This window comes from Ceratotherium simum, chromosome 24, assembly GCF_057802395.1.
Source record: "Ceratotherium simum simum isolate JZ-2026a chromosome 24, ASM5780239v1, whole genome shotgun sequence".
NCBI classification, from domain to species: domain Eukaryota; kingdom Metazoa; phylum Chordata; class Mammalia; order Perissodactyla; family Rhinocerotidae; genus Ceratotherium; species Ceratotherium simum.
This window is the reverse complement of record NC_141923.1, coordinates 3,886,984-3,909,100: the sequence shown is the minus strand read 5'-3', so window position 1 is coordinate 3,909,100 and position 22,117 is coordinate 3,886,984. Positions and strand designations below refer to the sequence as shown.

General features: G+C 42.3%; 1 protein-coding gene across 5 annotated transcripts in view; it reads left to right on the top strand.

Moving 5' to 3' along the window:
* TRAF3 (TNF receptor associated factor 3) overlaps positions 1 to 22,117 on the top strand; it is a 121,239-nt gene that overhangs the window by 26,873 nt on the left and 72,249 nt on the right. For 4 of the 5 annotated variants that reach the window (XM_087447906.1, XM_087447905.1, XM_087447902.1 and 1 more), the window contains exon 2: positions 14,407 to 14,538. The exons of the other annotated variant lie outside the window; for it this stretch is intronic. The gene's annotated coding sequence lies outside the window, so the exon portion shown is untranslated. The remainder of the gene's footprint in view (positions 1 to 14,406; positions 14,539 to 22,117) is intronic. 5 annotated transcript variants of the gene reach the window in all.

The following is a 22,117-nucleotide window of genomic DNA, read 5'->3' as shown; positions in this document are numbered from 1 at the left end:
TTTCTAATTTTAGAACATTTTCATCATGACAAAAAGAAACCTTGGGGTCGGCCCCGTGGCTTAGCGGTTAAGTGCACGCGCTCCACTGCTGGTGGCCCGGGTTCGGATCCCGGCTGCGCACCGCTTCTCTGGCCATGCTGGGGCTGCGTCCCATGTACGGCAACTGGAAGGATGTGCAACTATAACATACAACTATCTACTGGGGCTTTGGGGGGAAAAATAAATAAATAAAATCTTAAAAAAAAAAAAAAAAAAAAGAAACCTTGTACCCATTAGCTGTACTTCCCATTCTCCCCCTCTCTCAACCCTAGGCAGTCATTAATCTATTCTCTATCTTTATTGATTTGCCATTTCTGGAAATTTCATACAAATGGAATCATACAGTATGTGGTCTTTTGCGACTGATTTTGTTCACGTAGCATAATGTTTTCAAGGTTCATCTATGTTGTAGCAGGTATCAGTAATTCCTTTTAATAGGCAAATAATATTCCATTGTATGGATAATACTACATTTTGTTTATGCATTCATCAGTTGATGGACATTGGGTTGTTTCTCCTTTTTGGATATTATGAATAATGTTGCTATGAACAGTCCTGTGCAAGTTTTTGTGAGAACCTAAGTTTTTGTATCTGTTGCATATATAGCTGGTCTTATGGTAACTGTGTTTAACATTTTGAGGGACGGCCAGACTATTTCTCAAAGCAGCTGGGATATACATTTTACAATCCTGTCAGCAAGGTATGAGAGTTTCAGTTTCTCCACATCTTCACCAACACTTTTTATTGTCTGTCTTTTTCATTTTAGACATCCCATTAGACATCCCTGTGGTTGTGAAGTGGTATCTCATTGTGGTTTTGATTTGAGTATCCCTAATGACTAATGATGTTAAGTATCCTTTCATGTGCTTATTGACCATTTAGATATTGTCCTTGGAAAAATGTCTGTTCATACTCTTTGCCCATTTTTAAAGTTGGGTTGTCTCTTCATTACTGAGTTATAAGAGTTCTTTTTTTTTTTTTTTGTGAGGAAGATCAGCCCTGAGCTAACACCCATGCTAATCCTCCTCTTTTTGCTGAGGAAGACCGGCTCTGAGCTAACATCTGTTGCCAATCCTCCTCCTTTTTTACCCCCAAAGCCCCAGTAGATAGTTGTATGTCATAGTTGCACATCCTTCTAGTTGCTGTATGTGGGACGCGGCCTCAGCATGGCCGGAGAAGCGGTGCATCAGTGCGCGCCCGGGATCCAAACCCGGGCCACCAGCAGCGGAGCGCGCCCACTTAACCGCTAAGCCACGGCGCCAGCCCCAGAAGTGTTTTCTTAATAGCATGGCATTCTATTATTTGGTTGATTATGTGATGATTATATGATTGTGTCAGAGTTTCTTGATTCAGTTCTCTACTGTTGGACACTTCGGTTGTTTCCAGTTTTCTCTATTTTATACAGAGTTGTGATGAGTAACCTTGTTGCCAGATCTTCCTGCTCTCCTGTAATGCTGCCAGGAGGAGTGAAATGTGTTTGCTGTGTGCTTCTAAGTCTAGATCATGCAAACTCTTTTGTTATTGTGTTGAGTAAGTGAATGAATATGTTTTCATGTTAACAATGAATGTTTCAAACTAAGGCTGTACACAGATTCAAGCCCCCCAGTATGAGTCAGGTTCTTTTCCAGGAGTTGGGAACACAGTGGTGAATGAGTCCAAATTCTAGCCCTCTTGAAGTTTATAGTCTAATGGGAGAGAGGGATAGTCAACAAACCAGTATCAGTTAATACTAAAGAGCAGCATTAGGAAGGTCAAGGAAACAGGCTTTACGAACCAGAGTGTGGTGGGAGTACACTCCTATTAGAGTCGTCAGGGGAGGCTTTTCTTTTTTTTTTTTTTTTTTTTTTTTGTGAGGAGATCAGCCCTGTGCTAACATCCGCCAATCCTCCTCTTTTTTTGCTGAGGAAGACGGCCCTGGGCTAACATCTGTGCCCATCTTCCTCCACTTTATATGGGACGCCGCCACAGCATGGCTTGCCAAGCAGTGCGTCGGTGTGCGCCCGGGATCCGAACCAGCGAACCCCGGGCCGCCGCAGCGGAGCGTGCGCACTTAACCGCTTGCGCCACCGGGCCGGCCCCAGGGGAGGCTTTTCTGAGCAGGTAACATTTGAGTAGGGACTGAAAGAAACAAAGAAGGGAGATCCATGTGAAGATCTGGGAGAAGAATGTTTTTAGGGAGAAGGATCAGGAAGTACAAAGATTTTGAGACGGGAATTTGCTTGACTTGTTTTAGAAACAGCAAGGAGGCCAGTGTGACTGGAGTTTGGTGAGAGGTGGTTGGATTTGGGATACGTTTTGAAGATGGAGCTGACAGTCTTGGCTGATGGAGTGGTGTGGGGCATGTGAGGAAAGGGAGGCTTTTATGACCTAAGCAATTGTATGGTGCCGATTCCTGAGCCAGGGATTGCTAGAGGTGGATCAGAGGAGAGGGGGCACCAAGAATTCAGTGTTAGATCTGTTAACTTTGAAATGCCTTTTGGGTGCTTAAGTGGAGATGTTGAGTCGGTAATCAGATATACCATCAGGAAATCACGGGAGAAGTGGGGCTGGAGATATGTATTTGGAGTTAGGAAAAGCTACTTGGATATCAAGCAGGTTGAGTGAGAGTTGACCACTGGGTTTGGGAACGTGGAGGTCTTTGGGGCCTTCAGCAAGAGTGGTGTCAGTAAGGCTGTGGTGGGGTGGTGTGTGAAAGTTTTCAGGGGAGAATGGGACATGTGTATTGACAACTCCTTGAGCTTGCAGTAACATAGACAGAATGATAGGGGTGGGGGAGCTGGGGACAAACCACCTCTTCCCTGTGCACTGGTGGGAGTGATCCTGGAGAGAGGCTGAGAGGGGGTGGGCTGGGATCCAGTGCCAGAGGGGATGGTGGGCATCACTCATAGGATCAGGAGAGATGGCACAGTATACTGGCAGGCCTTCCATTCCGCAGTGGGAAGATGAGAAAATTTCAGGTTGCCTCTGTTTCCAAAAGCTGAGTGACAAGGAGGGAGGAGGTGTTCTAGGATTCGTTATGGAGTTAAATGTAAAATTTGCATGAATTTTTAATATGAAGTGTAAGACTTCACATAAATTGAGTTACTTCAAAATACTTACCCTTGGGGTTCTCTCCTGTGCCTTTGGGGGTATTTTGGTGGAAAAGTTTGAGAAGCTACTTCATTATTGTATTCTATTGTTATGTTGTTAAATCTCACCCAAGTGAGTATTTAACCTTAAAGAGTTTGAGATTCACTTACCCATTTTGTTATCCTTAATAGAGCTTTTGCAGCTGCTCCAAATATCCTTCCATTTGTGCATCTTAATAGTTGCTTGGCAAGCCACTTCATTCTGCACAAGGGAGGCCAGTGTGGGAAGCTGCGGGGTGTCTGTAGGTAGAATGGGAGTGCCCTTGATTCCCACCCCTTTCTGAGGTAAGGATGTGGAGGAAGGGGGGGTCCTTGAAGTACAACACCTTCCAAGGAAATTTTAGTGAGTCTTTTTCCTGTTTTCTCAAAACACTTAACATTACGCTGCACATCTTTGATTCTGGCAAGGTGGTTTGGGTAAGCTGAGTGTAGTCCTATTAGTCAACCTTTTACAGTACTTAACAGTCAGTAGTGATTAAAAGTTATTTAACTTCTTTCCTATTTATTGCATTGACTGCTTTCTTTCTATATAATTTTAGTATGATTAAGTCTGTGCTCCCACCCCCGCCTTTAGGTTCAACCTTCTTAGTAGAAAGTGCTGTGAACAGTTTGATTCATCCCAGAGTTACTTCATGGAATGGAGCACATGAGAAATGAGAGGTCTGGGCCCTCTTCTTGTTGACACATGGGGTGGCTGAGGCCTGCAGGCAGCTTGATTTGTAGTTGGTTTATTTGTACGACTAGGTCACATGCCCCTTGCTTCCCAATCAACCTCGTGGACTGACCTGCATCATGTGGCCCCTGCTCTTTCCCTCACCCTGTCTGGAATTCCAAGAGCAGGGGCATACCTGCTTGGGCCCGCAGCACTCCCCATTCCTAAAGGCCGGCTTCCTCTGTCACTGGGTACAGAGACCTTCGCTGACCACCCTCTGCATCGCTCCTCTGTAAGTGTCTGTGTAGGTACCTTCTTTGCCTTTATCCCCCAACCACAGCTTGTGTTTGCCAAGTGTGACAGGAGCGTTCATTTATTACTTGTTGGTCTTCCCCTGCAGTCAACGAGTTCCACAGAGGCAGGCACTGTAGTCTTGCTTTCAGACTTATATATCCAGATCTGGTGAGGGGTATGGCACACTCATACTCAGAAAGTTTGTAGAATGAACAAATGTGTAAAACTGGACTTTTAATCTAGGTTGCTGTTGTCTCCTCGCCATTAAATGGGGCTCATGTGTCACTGTCAGCCAGTGCTTGTCCTGTTGTCATTTAACCATCCGTTATAACTCTTGGGGCCAGAGGCTTTTTGGAGTTTGGAAGTTTTGAGACTTTAGAATGGAATTAGTGAATATGCCATATATCGTGGAACATCTTAGCCAGCACCTTGTAATCAAACACTAAGGTTTTTTCAGCAAAGGAAATGACTATTGGTGCTAAGTGGGACAGAGACCATGGATTGCCGCCCCATGAGTTATGAACATGTTTTCAGAGCTTTTGAGATATCCGAATCACAGACAAGGGGTTGTGGACCTGTTTTAGTGAGGGTCTGTCGGGTATTATGCTGAGTGCTAGAAATGCAAAGGAAGAATATATGCACCTGCCTTCCTGTGTGAAGCGGGCACACATCCGGAAGGCACTGCTGCTGGGTACTGGCGTTTGCTGCCACCCCTCATTTGCTTTTGAGAAGAGTGCAGGACAGGTGCTGACTGCTTCAGGTGTGCTGCACAGGGCGCTGGCAGGAAGGGCATTGCACTGCGAGGCGGAGAGTGTAGGAAGGGGCTGTTCTGGATCATCCTGGATCCCCTTCCGTCGGGTCTGGCTGCGGGGGTTCAAGGAGTAGAGAGTGAGGCTCCAGACAAGGCACTGTGTGGCGCGTTATCTCCCATTTCTGCCCCTTTGTACCTCTGTCCCCTTCTCTGGTATGAAATCAAGCCTGGAGGCTGCACGAGAGCATGCTTGAGGTCCTCCGCGCTGGGACTGAACTGTCTGCAGTCTCACACTCTTCCCTCTTGGATGGGCCAAGAGTTTTCAACATGAGATGGATTTCATATATGTTTCCTGACTTTTAAAATATGAGTATAGTTTTCTTTTAATGTTTTTAAGATGCATTTTTGGTGTAGGTAGAAATCTTTAATTAAAAAAATTTACATGCTTTCTAAAATGGTGCTTGCATTTTGAAAAAATGTTTAATTGCCAGGCTTCAGGAAAGCCTGCCCTTTTTTATTAGAAAATGAAGAACCAATACTCAAATATGTCTAAATATGCATATTTCAAGCATTTAAAAAGATATAGGGCTAAATAGTTTGTTCCTGAAGCAGATGTCACTCTGTATTATTTCTAAAGTTTTTCTGTGGCCTTTGATAAATTACGTAGATTGTATTAACTCTTATCTGAACATGTATATTAAAGATTATTCTTTCAGCGCCGGCCCCATGGCTTAGCGGTTAAGTGCGTGTGCTCCGCTGCTGGCAGCCCGGGTTCGGATCCCAGGCGTGCACCGACGCACCTCTTCTCCGGCCATGCTGAGGCTGCGTGCCACATACAGCAACTAGAAGGATGTGCAGCTGTGACATACAACTATCTACTGGGGCTTTGGGGGCAAAAGGGAGGAGGATTGGCAATAGATGTTAGCTCAGAGCCGGTCTTCCTCAGCAAAAAGAGGAGGATTAGCACGGATGTTAGCTCAGGGCTGATCTTCCTCACAAAAAAAAAAAAAAAAAGATTATTCTTTCAATTTAGAATTATTTGTCCAAGGTACTTGACTTAAGATTTAATGAGCCATGACACTAAATTAGAAACATGCTTTCAGTCTTTAAGATTTTTATAAGAGGTATTACTGTTTTCAAAGAGACTTATGAGAATGGTCTTTTGCATTTTAAGATGATTAAGAATAGAGTTTGTATTGTAAAAACTTCCTTTAAGACACATTCTGGGATTTTATGAGTGAGTAATGCTGGCAGGACAAGGTGGCATCACCCAGAATTTCGTGGTTAATATTTGCAAATAGTTTACTTAACAGGGTTTAAAAGAGACTCCTTCTGTGTTTTATAATTACCCTTTTTTGGGGAACAACCTATAACATAAAAAGTATCCAGTGGCATTATCTTTGCTATAGATGTATTATGTTTATGAATTGAAAATGTTTGATTTCTTAGGGTGTGTGTGTATCAATAGATATGTAGTTTAAAATGTTTGCATCTGTATTGCATATATAAACATATCGGTTTTCAAGTGTGGCTTTTAGAGTATTATAGAAGACTGAGGGCTTTTAAAAAGGTCATAATAGAAAAGTTTTGTGTGTTTTAATTGCTTAAATATTTTCTTTCACTGGGATTATTTAAAAAAAAGACTGAATGTAATATGTGGGAAAATGTTAAATGGATGAATCACTGTAAGATTTTCCACAGAAGTTTTTTATTCACAGTGAGGCACAATGGGAAGGCTCCATTAACACTTTAGATGGTATCATAATTTTGGAAAAACCATTTCACCATAGGGGTGTTTACAATTTGACACTGCTAGCCAGTGACGCAGTGTCAAAACCAACTTAAAATTACCTATGTTGTCAACATGCAGATTTTCTTTATTCGGTATTAAACAAATTTACCAACCTGAGTAATTTGAAATACAGTAGTGTAAAAAAAATTAGATCTACCAAACCGAAAATGTGTACATGTCTAAAGTAGTTTCTTTTCTTGATTTTGGTTAAGTTAACAGAAGTATCTTCACATCTGTAATTTCTGGTAACTTAATGAGAACGCACTGAACTTTTGGGTCACAATAAATTTTCCCATTATGTAAAATATTTTACACACTGGTTGACTCATTGTGAATTGTGAGTAGACATGATTCTCTTCCGGCGGAAAATAGAAACACATTATTGTAATGACGATTTTAGCCAATTACAAAATTGTGCTTAGGTTACCACATTGCTTTCGGTTAGTTGGATTGTTGAAGACTTTGAGGTGGACAGACAGCAGTGGGAGTGAGTTGGAAGCTCTTTTGTTAGGTTTAGAAGATATAGGCTTTCTATAAATCAGTTAGTTGTTTATTTTATACATAGGCTTATTTTTGTTTTTATGAGTTTCATGTTCAGTTAATAAATGTGTATTCTTTGACTCTATTGACTTCAAGTCCTGTAAATATTTCCGGGTCTTAAAAACCAAAGTGCTCATCTTTATTTCACAGTAGGAAGAACTCAGCAAATGAACACTGTGTGTGTGGGAAGGGGGTGGGGGGAGAGGAGATAGTTTTCCTAGTGATGCTCCTCCCTCGTGTTTCAAAGTGCTATATTTGAATATATGTGTGATTTATATATATATATATTTTTGTGTGTGTGTGTGTGAGGAAGATTTTTTTGGGTGAGCTAACATCCATGCTAATCCTCCTCTTTTTGCTGAGGAAGACCGGCTCTGAGCTAACATCTATTGCTAATCCTCCTCCTTTTTTTCCCCAAAGCCCAGGTAGATAGTTGTACGTCATAGTTGCACATCCTTCTAGTTGCTGTATGTGGGACACTGCCTCAGCATGGCCGGAGAAGCGGTGCATCGGTGCATGCCTGGGATCCGAACCCGGGCCGCCAGTAGCGGAGCACGCATGCTTAACCACTAAGCCACGGGGCCGGCCCGTGTGTGATTTATATTTTACATTGAAGTTGAAATCAGTTTTTTTCTTGAAAATTTGTTGAACTCTGAGATTTTTGGGAGAAAGTGTTACCAAGAACAGTTATGAGTTCTTTTGAACAGTGAGAAGCCTATTTAAAATTATTTGGAAGGGCCCCCGAAAATAATGTGTTTTGTGGAACATAATGAAGACTCTTAACATTTTCCTTTCTTTTGTTTCTTTAATTGAGAAGGTGAGCTGCATCTCATTAAGTGACGTTAACTATCAGATGTTTGGCCTTTGGCTTGATTGTGCCAACTTTTTAAAAAATAACTTTATTGAAATAGTCACATACCATATAGTTCACCTATTTTAAACATCTGGTTCAGTGGTTTTAATGTATTCACAGAGTTGGGCAACCATTGTCTATTTTGGACATTTCGTATAAATGGAATCATACATATAGCCTTTTGTGTCTGGCTTCTTTCACTTAGCGTAATGTTTTCAAGATTCATCCATGTTGCAGCATGTATCAGTAGGTTGTTCTTTTTTGTTGCTGAATAATACTCCATTGTATGAATGGACCACATTTTATGTATTCATTAGTCTATTGATAGACATTTGAGTTGTCTCCTGTTTTTGCCTGTTTTGAATAATGCTGCTAGGAACTTTGGGTACAAGTTCTTGTACACAGCTTTTCATTTCTCTTGGATGTATACCTAGGAGTTTGCATCAGCTTTTGATGTGTCTTTGACCTACACTGTTCACGTTGCCATGTATAAGGTTGTAAAGAGGCTTTGCTACTTGTAGGGGCTTCTTTGACCTTGGTTGGTGACCTGGTGACTCTTATTTCATGCTTGAAGCCCCTGGACCCCCTGTTGCCTGGAGAAACAGCCAGAATTATAATATCCTTCTTTCCTAAGACCAGATTACATCTAATGGTCATCACAAGATCTTATCAAATAAGTATCCTATTAGATTTTTGGCAGATAATTAAGTCTGTTCTGTATCCAGGCCAACTAAATCCTGTCTGTATTTTATGTTTTTCTCATGTTTTTCTCCCAGCTTCTTCTTGGGGACACCCTTTGCACTTTAGCCCCAGCAGTACCGGGAGTGACTGTGAATGATTTGTCTGTGTATTTTCCCCTCAGGCAGTATACCACTCACTCCTGTGGCTTTTTTCATGGTAATTTTGGTAACTAAGTTGCCTCTTTTTGAAGTAATAAACACCTTAAGATAGAGTGATACTCTTGAGCATTTTGTTAAATATCCAAATGAGACCTGTAAGGAATATATCCATAATTTGTATCAAATTCGTGTAAACGTACATTAACGATATTAGCTAATTGCCTGAGTTAGATTATGAGTTTCATTATTGCTGTTCAGTAGAGAAGCAGGTTCTGCCATGGTCATTCCAATTAATGGTGAGAGCCCTTTAGGTCTCTTGTCATGTATTGAAACTGAATTAAGCTTGGAAAAATTATTGAGTACTTTGTGGATACTGGCTGTATTTTGTAACATTTGTGCCTTACATTTTGAGAAGCTTGTACTTTCAGGAACCTCTCACATGAATTATATCAGTTAAAAATCAAATCATCTCTGTAAGGTTTTTAAGATAGGTCTTACTCCTTTCCTATAGACAAGAGATCCCAAATGCAGAAAGAGCGAGCAATTGGTTGGGAGAAGTCAGTGTCAGAGGGACACAGAGTGCCCCTTCTGTTCTGCCCCATGCTGTGGGCTGAGAGGAGGCAGGATGTGGGGAGACCAGGCCCTGCCCTCTCCAGGAGTTGTTATGCCAAGTCCAAAGCACCAGACAGCTAACAGCCAGGCCGCATTGCTTAAGCACCCAGGGGTGCACTTGAAAAGTTATTTCTCCTGTTTGAGCCTTGCTGCCTCCTCATCTGTAAAGTGGAGATAATAGGAAGCCACTCCACAGGTGAGTGGGGACCTGGTCTGTTACAGCCCCTGGACCTGGCTCCCATGCACTGAACATTGTCTCTGTCCTTGGTTTTCAGTTGGTTGACCTGGAAGGTGGTTTGAATGGTCCTGCAGCGGGCTCCTCCTCATTACCACCTCTCTCTGGTCTTGCACCACTGGCCTGAGAGGCCCCTCACCGGTCTCTCTCCATTGTGCACTACCCTGAAAGGAGTTCTCATTGCTGAGCGGTGCAGGGAGGGTCTCAGCCCCAGGTCAGCTGTTTGCTCTACCTCTCTAGGCATTGTCTGTTCCAGGAGTCACAAAAATCTTGATGTGAGACCCCTGCTGGCTCCTCCAGGCCCTCCTGGGAATGCCCACAGGCCAGAGTGCAGGATTCTGGCTGCCCAAGTCCAGGGTCCCTGAACTGACAGATCAGTAGGGGAAGAGTCATATTACAACACTGCAGCTGTCCGGGGTTGGTGGGGGTGAGACTGCCACAGAGAACCAGCCTTGATCCCTGATTTGAAAGGCAGAGTTCTACGAAGACTTTTCTGTGGGGAGTGCCCAGACTGGCACCTAAATGTGGCCAGAGGCATTTGATAAAAGTTCCTCTGAGGCTGTTAAACCACTCTAGTGAGTCTCTATAAAGCACAATGGTGGCAAAGAGAAATTTCCTCCCGCTGCCTCTTTCTACTTTCCCTTCTGATGGTCCACCTCATGCTGTGAGATTATCCAGTCAGTCAGGAATTTGCACATGAGGTGCATCTGGTTTGGACTAAAACATTTATTCATATCTCATCTTTCTGGGGAGAGATGGGTAGGAAGACTGCAGCATTTCCATAAATCTGATCCATCCAGCTCCCATGAGTAAAGCCCCAGGAAAGCATCATCTTTTCCAGTTGGTGTTAATGGACTTTTGTTGGGTACCTAAAAAACCAGTGTAGCAGGTGGTTAGGGTGTGGCCTCTGGTGCCTGGGTTTGAATCCTGGCTCTCCCACCTGCACTGTAACTTATTTCTCTGTGCCTCAGTTTCCTCAGCTGTCAGATGGAGATGATGCTGCTAGTTACCTCACAGAGGGACAAGTGAGTTCCATGTGTGGAGCAGTGGTGGCTGACCTATGGGGAGCCCTCCACGAACACTAGCTACAACAGTGGTGCGCCAGGTACTGCAGATACAAAAGTGACTGCCCTTGAGGGGCTTTGGCAGGGGTCAGATGCAGAAATGTCACTTCCATGTAGTGTGGTAACTACTAGGAACGACAGGAGCTCAGAGGAAGGGCCCTTGCTGCTAGGGGTGGAAAGATAGTCAGTGCAGACTTCCTGGAGGAGAAGATTCTGGAGCCTGAGGTGTGAAGGGAGTTAGGTAGACAGAGGCAAGGCAAAGCAGAGGATTCTTCTCATCAGAGAGAAGAGTATAATATTTGCAGGGATACTGCAGATCATTTTGTATTACTAGAATGAGGGAGTGACCAGTAGATGCCTTAATTTGTTTATTCGTTCACCCAATCCTTTACTGAGCACCTGTTCATTGTCGGGCTGGGCACTAAATGTAGGGTAGAACAAAACACATCTGAACGGACGCTACTTAGACACTAATCCCTGTCAGGAGGTAGTCACCAGAATTGCCAGAAGACAGCTGTTATTTATTGAGGGGCGGTGTAGTGGTATAGCATAGTACAGAGCCGCCCTGCTAGGGTCAGATTCTGCCACCTCCACTTGGTCCCAACTGCCTTGGGCAAGTGTATGCCTCAGATACTGGATGCTCAGGTACCTGTCAGTTGTGGTGGTGGCAGTGCCTGATCGGGGCTGCTCTGAGGGTTGGATGGGCTTCAGTATGGAGCCTGCCCACACTCTTCCTGAGAACTCACCAGGACATGCGGAGGAACGAGTACACCACTTTGAGGATATTCTCCCCTCATCTCGCCCTTTTCCCAGCTGAGTGCGCATCCTTTAGCTCCTGTTAAATGTTCCTTCCTCATAGAACCTTGTCCTGGATCCCCAGACTAGCTCCACTTCTGCCTCTCGTGGTATGCTGGCCCTCTTCATCCTAGAAGTCCTCACGTTTGGGAAGACTGTTCTCCCTTTTGTCTTCCCCACTGGAGTGCCTGTAACCATCAGGATGGTGAGGTTTGCCTTATGCGTGTCCTTTCACATACAGCATGTGATTGATGCTCACTAAATGTATTGAATGAATGGACAAAAATTAAAGATCACTTAGTAAGCATGCCACTATTTTAGGTCTCTTTTTCTGAATTTGGTTGTATGGTCAATGGTTTAATATTTCGAGTGCTCCAACCACATAATGCTTTTTACTATACTGTGAAGGTAGCTGGGTGTTCAAGGTGATTGCTGCCCACAGAGGAGCTGGAAGTGCTTAGTGTACTTGCATTTTCTGAAATGAAAGTCATGGTTCATTCCCAGTAGCTCCTCAGTAGGGGCTTTAAAGCTGGTGTTAAGCAGCAGATGTGCAGGATTCTCACAGGGAGTACTTGAGCATTAAAGATGGTGTGTCATCATACACATTTCATTAATTTCAGCATTCTTATCCAGCACAATAAATTGTCAAAGCCATCCTCCAGTAAAAACCACAAACCAGTCAGCCTTTAGGAAACAGATTGGAGGTCTAGAAATGCCCCTCCAGGTGTTTGCAACATTTTTTTAGAGATTCTTACAAAATCTTTGTGATTTAAAAGGCAGCTTCCTCTGCTGGGGAGACTCTCCAGCGATCTTGCTTCTGAGGTTGGTAGCTTTCAGAAAGACTGCAATGCAGCGGTTACCAAAGTCTCTGTTAACATGGAAACAACTGGTGGTGAGGTCTTTTGCTCCCCTTCACAGCCGCTGACCGTGGCCTGCAGTCTGAAGGAGGAGATAATGAAGGTAATACTCCCCAGGACTTAGCTGTTTAGTGATAAGAACGGAAGCGATTTTTGTGAAAGCTGTGGCTAGCACAGGCATGGTCTGCAGCAGCTCTGTTAAGTTACTGATGCAGTGGGCTTCCTGGGAATGTAAAATTGAAGATGCCTTTGCAGCTGTGCACAGTAATTTTGTTTTCTTCTCTGTGTTCAGATGGTGGATTATGAGAAGGTAAGGGACTTTAAAAATCATGCATAATACGTATTAAATGTTTAAGAATATCCTTAGTGAAGGTGAAGAATTATGATTGAATAGCTCTTTTCTGAACCTAAGAAATAAAACTTTGTTTTCTTAAGGACCGTTTGGACATTTGAACAGTTATTTTATTTAGTATTGACAAATGCCTTACAAATAAAATATTGATTAAAGAGATCTGGTTTTTCTTTGACTTGCTAAACATGGTCAGATTCCAGAGATGTGGATATGGACGTAATATATTTGTTTCTTTACCTTAAGCAATGGCAGTTTCGTTAACCTGGCATGAAACATTTTGTTTTACAAAATCTCCACCATATGGTGGTGGATGATGAAGTCTAATATCCTTAGCTCTTATTTGCCTTCAGATGAGCGTTTTCGGATGTGTGGAGTGCTGTGCTGATCCTGGGGTGAGCTGGATACTACCTCCAGCTGCTCCTCTTTGTTTATCTAAGAGGGAGGCTGAGAGTCAGAACTCAGGTTTATTTTGCTATGAATTGGTGGTCCCAAACTGTATTAAATGCATTATGGGTGGTAATTTATATGTCTGACACCAAGAAATATAATGTCAGGGTTACCATGGCAACTGCATGCTTTCTGAAAAGCTTATGAATGGGTTCTAAACCTTCTGGTGTTTTAAGGGAGATGTTCCAGCTGAGAGCCTGCATTCATGATTAGTGTAAATAAATTCAGCTTCCCATGTGCAGTACATCCTTTTTCTTCATTTACCAGAATTGTCCATTCAGCTCAGTTCTTTCTCTGGTGACATCTGCCTTGGTCTCTTGGTTCCTGGCAAAGAATATGGTTGAGAGGTGGTTTTGAACTTCAGGTTGGAGAACTAGCCTGTGTGTGTGCAATATCCCAACACCTCAGTCAGTGGGCAGTGTAGAATGGGCTGGGACATCCACGCCTCCTGAGGGCTGGCAGTCCTTGACATCCTGAAAGTATAGTTTCAGCCCTGTGTGCTGGTGTGGTTCCGGCAGAGCTTTCTCTCCATCTGAAGAGCTTCTTTCCAGTAACACACCTTAGAGCTCTAAGAGAGCCTGACTTCAGCGAGGCAGCTCTGTGCATTTCTGTTTCCAGGATATGGTGATGGTTGGTTTTGGAGAGGAAGGCCCAAGTTAGAAAAACCCCATGTTCAAAATGCCAAACTTGTGAAAATAATAAACAGAGGCCTATTATCTTCATTACCAAAGGATTGTTTGCTGTTTGTTAGAAATGTATAAGCATAGTTTCTTTGAAAACCAGTTCCCCTTGTGCGTTTAAACTATATCAATATCATGATTGCATGGGACTGAAATATCTGCTTGTTAATATCTTGTAAAAGGCATCTAGACAGCCTGGCTGCCTACAGGGCCTGAGGTCTGAGGCAGCCCTGGGGACGATGATGGCTGCTGAGGGAGGAACTCCTAAGAGATGGCCCGGCAAGCTTCCCAGAGAACATTTCACATTCGTGTAGAATTCATTCTCTTTGTTAATAAACATTCAGATCATATGGTTTAAACTTTAAATTTGAAGGTAGGGTTAACTTCTCAGGCTCACATCAGTGGGCATATTGCAGTGACTCACCTACAGGCCTCAGTTAAGAATCTTCATCTAATTCAATCCCTTTATTTTACAGATGATGAAACTGAGGCTCAAAGAAGTTATGCCACTTGGTTAAGGTCCCAAAGCAGGTCAGAACCAGATCTAGGATCAGAAACCTGGCTGCTGGCACTCTATTCTCCTAAGGATCACTTTCCTGACGGAAGAGGTTTGCTCTCAGTTCATTGTTTTTTGCTTTCCTTTTATCAAAAAGAAGCCTATGATAATAATAGGAATAGAGCTCTCTAATTTATAGTTTGAAAAATTCCTACGTTTTCTTTCTTCATTCTTCCATTATTTATTGAACTTATACTCAGTGTGCTGGAGACTTCCAGGGAGGAGGAAAGGGCACAGCCTCTGCCCCTCAGGCCATGTGCTACGATGAGAGATCGGTGCCCTGAGCACCAGAGCATGCAGCCTGAGTGTCGAGATAAATTCTGGCTCAACAGCTACACTTCTGCCTGTTTTTGGTATTTTTCAGAGAAACTGAGTGCCCAGTGGACTTTGGGGGTGAACCTGAATCATCACCTATTAAATCAAGGTCACAATACTGTATTTACCAGCGCAAAACAACATAGTACTATTAGGTACAGCTTACAAGTTACAGGTTATTTATTACAGGTAATAAGAAGTTCAGCTTATAAGGCTTGAAATACAAATTGATTTTTAGCCAGATGCCAGTTAACCTAAATTTTTAATTTGCCAGGCTTCAAGAAGATTGAGATTTTCTTGTAGAACTTACTTAGGGTAACAGATTGTATTTTTCTAAGTGGCCTCAATGAGATCTCCCATCCTATGTATTCTTCTCACAGTGGGACTTTGACCAGGAGATGGGGGTCTCTGTTCCTTCCCTGTGAACCTGGGCCAGGTTTGTGACCTGCTTCACCCAGTAGTATGGCAGAAGTGATGCCATGTGACTGCCAAGCTAGGTCTTAAAAAGGGTACAGTTTTTGCCTGACTTCTCCTTTTTGGATACTTGCTCTGGGGCTAGCCAGCCACCATGCTGTAAAGAAGCCCAACTAGCTCATGCAGGAAGACCACATGGCAAGGCCCTCAAGGAACCATTCTGAGGTCCCCAGTCAGCAGCCCACTGGCATGTGAGTGAGTGGCTTGTCGGATGATTCTGGCTTTCCACTTTTCTCACCTTCCAGCTGAGACCTCAGACACTCTGGAGCAGAGATGTGCTGTCAACACTGTACCCTGTCCAGATCCCCAACCCACAGAACCTTTGATCATGACAAGTGGTGATTTATGTCACTCCATTTTGGGGTAATTTATTATGAAGTCTAGAATCCTTAGTGTTTTCATTCACCGTTAGTAGATATGGCATTTTATTACATGCCAGAGAGAGAAAGCATAAGAAATTCGTGGATTTTTTGATAATTAGCCTTAAAAAATTTTTTTTAATAAGAGCTTTTTTGAGATAATTTGCATACCATAAACTCTGCCATATTATAGTGTACAATTCAGTAGTTTTTAGTGTATTCCCAGCTGTGCATCCAGAGCATTTTAATCACCCGGAAATTATGATCAGACTGTCATCTAATTTACTCAACAGACAAACAAAAATGAAAGATTAGGATTACTGTACATTATATTAAACTGTGGTACTGTGCGTCTAGGATCTGTTAGGCACGTGGGCTGTATTTGTTGAATACATGAATTCAAATTGAAGAGTGAAGTGGATAACCTGACAGGTTGAAGTTGGGTTTGGCTGCAGCACTTCTGAAGCATCTCTTATGTGCATGGGAGTTCATGTTGAGTCTTTGATGAGAGGTGGGCTTTAAACTGGGTTTTCATAAAAGGGGACATAAGGAAAGAGTTTTGAGGGACAGAGACCATGCTACAAATAGGGAAGGACATCTCGGGGCAAGTGTCTCTGTTGGATGATAATGGAACACAAGGGTATTTGGTGAGCATTGGGCAAATTCGGGTGTATGACACGCCTATGCACTCTCCCCTTGCCAGGCATCACGTACTTATGCTCTGTCTGCCCTCCTGTGGCACATACCGTTTCATTTCTACACTTGCACGTGCAAAGGTGGACATCATGGGCAGAAGCAAAGTCGTGGCCCAAAGAGGAAGGGGCTGCTAACGACCTAGACCAGGGGTCAGCACACTCTTTCTGTAACTAGACAGTTTTAGGCTTTGTGGCCAATCCTGTGTCTCCGCTGTTGTAGTAGATAATATGTAAACCAATGAGCATGGCCGTGTTCCAGTAAAATTAGTTACAAAACGGTGGGCTGTAGTTTGCCTGCCCCTGGCCTAGGTGAACATGTCTGTGCCACCTGTCTGGTCTTTGGTCCTGACACAGATGCTGCTTATGCTGCCTGTCTCCTGCTCAGGTTACAAGGCAGTTAGGGCATTCTCACAGTACTGAGCCCCTGCCCACTCGCCTACACTGAGAGCTCCTTGAGGGCAAGAGGCACATTTCTCTTGCGGTGAATCTCCAGCCCAGTGTCTAATAGGAACCCGGTAAATGTCTGAATAACTTTGGAGCCCCTGAAAAGGAATAGGGCCGTCGCAGATTTGGGGATGGTGGGCAAGGATGACAGAGAAGGAATAAGGCAGTGGGCAGGTCTAGTAGCATCTGAATCCCATTGCTTAGTAGGCATGTGATAAAATATGGGAAAATCTGGAAGGGTGAGAACGAGATTGAGAATGCAGTCTTTAGAAGCTTCCCTTTGGCCCTGTATAAAGAACCCAGGACAAATGTGTTGTTACACTTAGGTTAGAGAGAATTAAATTACCTCTCTCAATAGGGAGCTACATCAAAAGAGTCTTAGAAGTAACCTTTCAGGTTGAGAAAGATTTCTGCTTTTAGATCTTGGGGGACACTCCTATTTCTTGATAGGAGGAATCATGTAACCTAGATGCCCTGCCTAAGGGTCTAATTTAATCAGGTCTCTAAAGCAAGTGCCTTTGCAAAGAGCAAGGCATTGAGTTCCCTAGGTAGTTTAGATGAGATAAGACCCCAAAGGAAAAAACCAGCACATTCTTGACTGTTCACCACTGTTCAAGTCCAGATGGAGGAGTATTCACTAATTTATGGTAAGTGAATCAGGCACTGGTATTAGAAGCCTGTGATAAACTAAAAATGAATTCAACAGTATAATTTCATTAAAATTGTTCTTTGGCTTAGAAGAATAAAAATTACTTTAATTGAAAGAGGACAGTATCTTGTCAAAAAAAATGATACTCGATTACAAATGACCAATTTTCATACTTAGATAAGCCCTACATATGTTACAAAATGGCATTTCACAGGCAAATTCATTAATTAGGATTATTTTGCGAGGGTCTTCAGACCCTCAGATTGGATTAGGCTCCCCTTTTACATGCTTCCCTGGCAGCTTGTGCTCAGCCATAAGACATCTACATCACGAGCTGACTTCTGTTTTCTGAATGACTCCACTATTGCATTGAAACTGTGTCCCTGAATGCAGCAGATGGAGTTGCAACATTTTGCAAAGAAAGAGTTAGGATGGGGCTGTGGTTTGCCACACCGTGAGGAAATACCTCTAGGAAATACTTCTAGACTATTGGAGACATAGGTTATGAAATGTTAAAACCTTAGGAAATAATCTTGTTCAGCGCCCCCTACCCACCTCTGTTTCACTGAAACCCAGCCCCAGGGCATGGAGGAGACTGTCAGAGCCCAGGTCCGTGGACTCCTGTGCAGCTCTCCTGGGTGAGCCTGCCCTGCCCTGTCGTTCTCATTGGCCTGGGGCTGTCCCCTGCCCCTTCTGTGGGATGACCTTCTTCCTCTAACCTCAGCCATGGGTCTTGTTGCCCAGAGTAAAGGAGTCTTTCTTAGCTTAGAACCTTAACTCAAAATCCACAGTCATGAGAACATTGTTTCCCTCTTTATTCTGCCTGGGGTTTGGAAAATGTCTAATACTGCTGGACAGTTTTATCATTCATCATTATGAGCTATATGGTTTATTACAACTTGCAGCTACAAATTTTGTAAAACAGATGCATTTCCTACGTCCAGATTTGCTCATCTAAAAATTCTGTTTATGATATTATTTTAGAACAAGGCTTCTGAGTCGTTGAAAAACAGCTCCTGTATCAGCTTTAGTAAAGATACTTTTGAAATGTAATTTAATGCCTGGAAGTGAATTGCTATGGAGGTTTAGTTTGTTGCTTGGAAAAGAAGTGTGAGAAGAAAAGTATTTTATTTTATATTTTATTTTTTTAATAATTTTATTATTCTATTTTATTTATTTTATTTTATTTTATTATTTTATTTTAATCTTGATGAGGAAGATTGGCCCTGAACTAACATCTGTTGCCAATCTCCCTCTTTTTGCTTGAGGAAGATTGTTGCTGAGCTAACATCTGTACCAGTCTTCCTCTATTGTGTATGTGGGATGCTGCCACAGCATGGCTTTCTGAGGAGTGTGTCGGTCCGTGCCCAGGATCTGAACCCACGAACCCCGGGCCGCCACAGCAGAGTGTGCAAACTTAACCACTACACCAGTGGGCGGACCCCAAAAGTGTCTTTTTAACAAATGCTTTTTCTGAGCTCTGGCCACCAACCCAGTCATTCAATTAATATTTATCAAGCACTAATATTTATCAATGTAATATAGTTATTTTATATATACACACATATATTTATATCTTTGTGCTTGATATATCTGTGTGTGTATATATACATTAATTAATATCAAGCAGGAGTACAGCAAAAAGTTTGGTACCCTAGGATTATAATGGGAATTTTTTCCTATATAACCTATAAAATGAGATATTGAATTGATGTTCAGTACTGAGCTACTTTTTAAACACTTGATTTTTCTTATTGCATTTACCTATGTTTATAATTTTGAAATCTGAGAATTCCAAAAATAGTTAATTTCTACTAATCCTTCAGATTATGGCTTAAACATCCTCTCCTCAGGGACACCTTCCCTGTACTGACATAAATGGTGTCTTTGATGTGTTCACCATGTGCTTTCCTTCTGTAGTTTTCCTATCACACGCGCACATGCACACACACACAGTTACTGGTGCTGTGTCCCCTTCCCCATGGGTGGTCAGCTCTGTAAGGCAGGGCCCTGTCTTTCTTGTCCCCTTCTTGCAGGTGCCTGCCCCACCCTAGGCACTCGAATACATGTTGAATGACTAAATGAGCACTGGATACTAGAGTCTTGCTCTAAGATGGTTGTGATGATCTGTGTCAACCCCTCCTTGAGAACTGTTAGAAGTTCTCAAGTGCTTTCTGATGCCACCAAGAAATCTTTTTTCCATTACTAACTTACTATTTTTTTAAATTATTGAATACTTCTATTTTCTGCCTCCTCTAAGGAGTAGGAAACAACTAAGAATAGATGACTTTTTATGTCCTAAATGGGTCCGTCCTTCTTTTGCTCTTCCCTCAAGTTCTTTTTCATGTAAGTGAACAATATATTGTGAGGGGTAGCAAATTTAAATGGATACTTCTAATTCGAGTATAGAGATTTTTGAGGAGAATGAGGTAGTTTTGAGAAATTAGTAAAACCTGCCCTGGTGCATTTGATATTTTAATTTATAGGAAATTCTCTTTCATTTTCCTCATGACAGGTGCCAGATTGGAGGAAGGGTGCTGTCATTCGAAAATGAAAATATTTATTGGGCATTTGTGAGAGTGGAAAGAGATGGACCGTGGGATCAGACAAGCCTAGCTTTGGTTGCAACTGCCCTGAACCATCTAGGACTGAGCCAGGTGTTGTGTGCAAGGTGTGGTGCTGGGCACTGCAGAGCTACAGTGTGGGAAGGTGCTTGTTCCCTGCCCTTCTTCTGGGCTCTCCTGGCTTGCTCAGTCTGTCCTGGAGTTGTTTAGCAGCACTGCTCTAAGCTGCAAGTAAAGATTTATTTTCATATTATTCTAGTAGAAAATTTTATTAATGTGACCATTTTGTTCATATAAAAATGTTAACAGTAGAATATTTTATGTTCAAAATATTGATTAATTTTTGGAGAAACCTAAGAGATTTGATGTTGCATAACGAATCTCTATTTAAAATAAATTCACTGAGTGAACTGCAGTGAATCATAACTGTATTAAGCAAAAGCCAACATTGCAGAATAGAGTTTATTTGAAAGGCCAATTAGATGAAATTTTCAGGGTGACCTGGAAAGGTTTCACACTTTTATACAACTCTAAGTTAAAATAATATGATCAGCTGGATGCCATTTAGGAAACTGTACTGGTGGGTCTAGCAATTTTAGCAACAGGGGGTCACATTTGATTAGGAAGTAGATTTATTCTAGAGGGTTTATGTAGCATGAAGAATATTAGATTCAAAGAGATCCTAGAAATACTACACTAGATATCTTTTTTTTTTTTTTAATTTTTATTTATTTATTTTTCCCCCAAAGCCCCAGTAGATAGCTGTATGTCATAGCTGCACATCCTTTTAGTTGGTGTATGTGGGACATGGCCTCAGCATGGCCGGAGAAGCGGTGCCTCGGTGCACGCCCGGGATCCGAACCCGGGCCGCCAGCAGCAGAGCGCGCGCACTTAACCGCTAAGCCACGGGGCCGGCCCTACACTAGATATCTTAAATTTTCAGTATGACTCTATCTATCTGTAAAAATATGTCTGACATTTTGTATTTTAGGGCTAAAGTAGGTATGCAGTGGTGGTGGATGTTTGATCGTGATTTCAGGAGAGTAAGGCTTCAGAGAAACCGATCACAGTGCCAAAAACAAAACCAAACTCACCACTGCATGATAGTTCCAAAACATGGCTTCTTTCACCCAAGAATAATTTTGACTATTACTCAGTAGCTTGGGGTAGTCATTTCACTCTTAACTAACTTTTTCCTTCATCTTGTTCAAATCCATTTGGATAATGTTTTTCAAAAGTAAGCTAAGTAATTCTAGTCTATTCTCATATTAAAGTAGCTAGAAACTAAGCAAATAATTATTTAAATAATGTGAGAAAATTTATTTTAGCCTAGCCAAGATCCCAATACCTTCCTTCAAGTCAGAAATGGCCTTACTTGGTTCAGCTAAAGGTGCTGTCTTTGGTGCTTCTGGTTGTGAAAGTCATATGTTAGTCCTAAGGGAATAAATAAACCCTGGGGATATCAATACTGAAATTCAAAACAATGAAAAAAGGTACTTGGTTTTAAAAAAGGACAGATGCATCTCTTAGGCATTATTGATGTTTTGGGAATTTCGAGGTATGTATTTTGCTTCTTGCTAAGGAATTAAATGATTGCCCAGGATTTGAATTTGCAGGTGTCAGAGTTGTTGAGAATACTGTGGCCAGGTCGCCATGGAGGGAGCACTGATCCTTGAGGTCTGAGTTTCAGTCCTGGTGACTCTGACTTGGAGCAAGTTGCTAAACCTTAGTTCCTCAAGAGTCCGGGAAGGGATTTGGACCATTGGGTAACCTTTTAAAGATAATTTGAGAGTACAAATGGCAAATCCGATTTTATAGCATAAATCTTTATTGACTCTTAGCACATCACAAGTCAGTGAGCATGCCTTTGTTGATGCAGTCACTGTCTGATAACAGACAGTTGGTAAGAACATGGACTTGAGAGGCAGACCACTCTGCCATTTGCTAGTGTGTAATGTTGAGAAGTTACTGAATCTTTGTGTTCCAATTTCCTCATTTCTATAATGGAGGAGAAAAAAAGGAGAAAAGTATTTGTTGAGTTGTGAGGAATAAATGAATAACACTAGAAATAAGTTAATAATAACTAATAATAACTGTGACTAATATGTATTGAATGATTACTGTGTGGTAG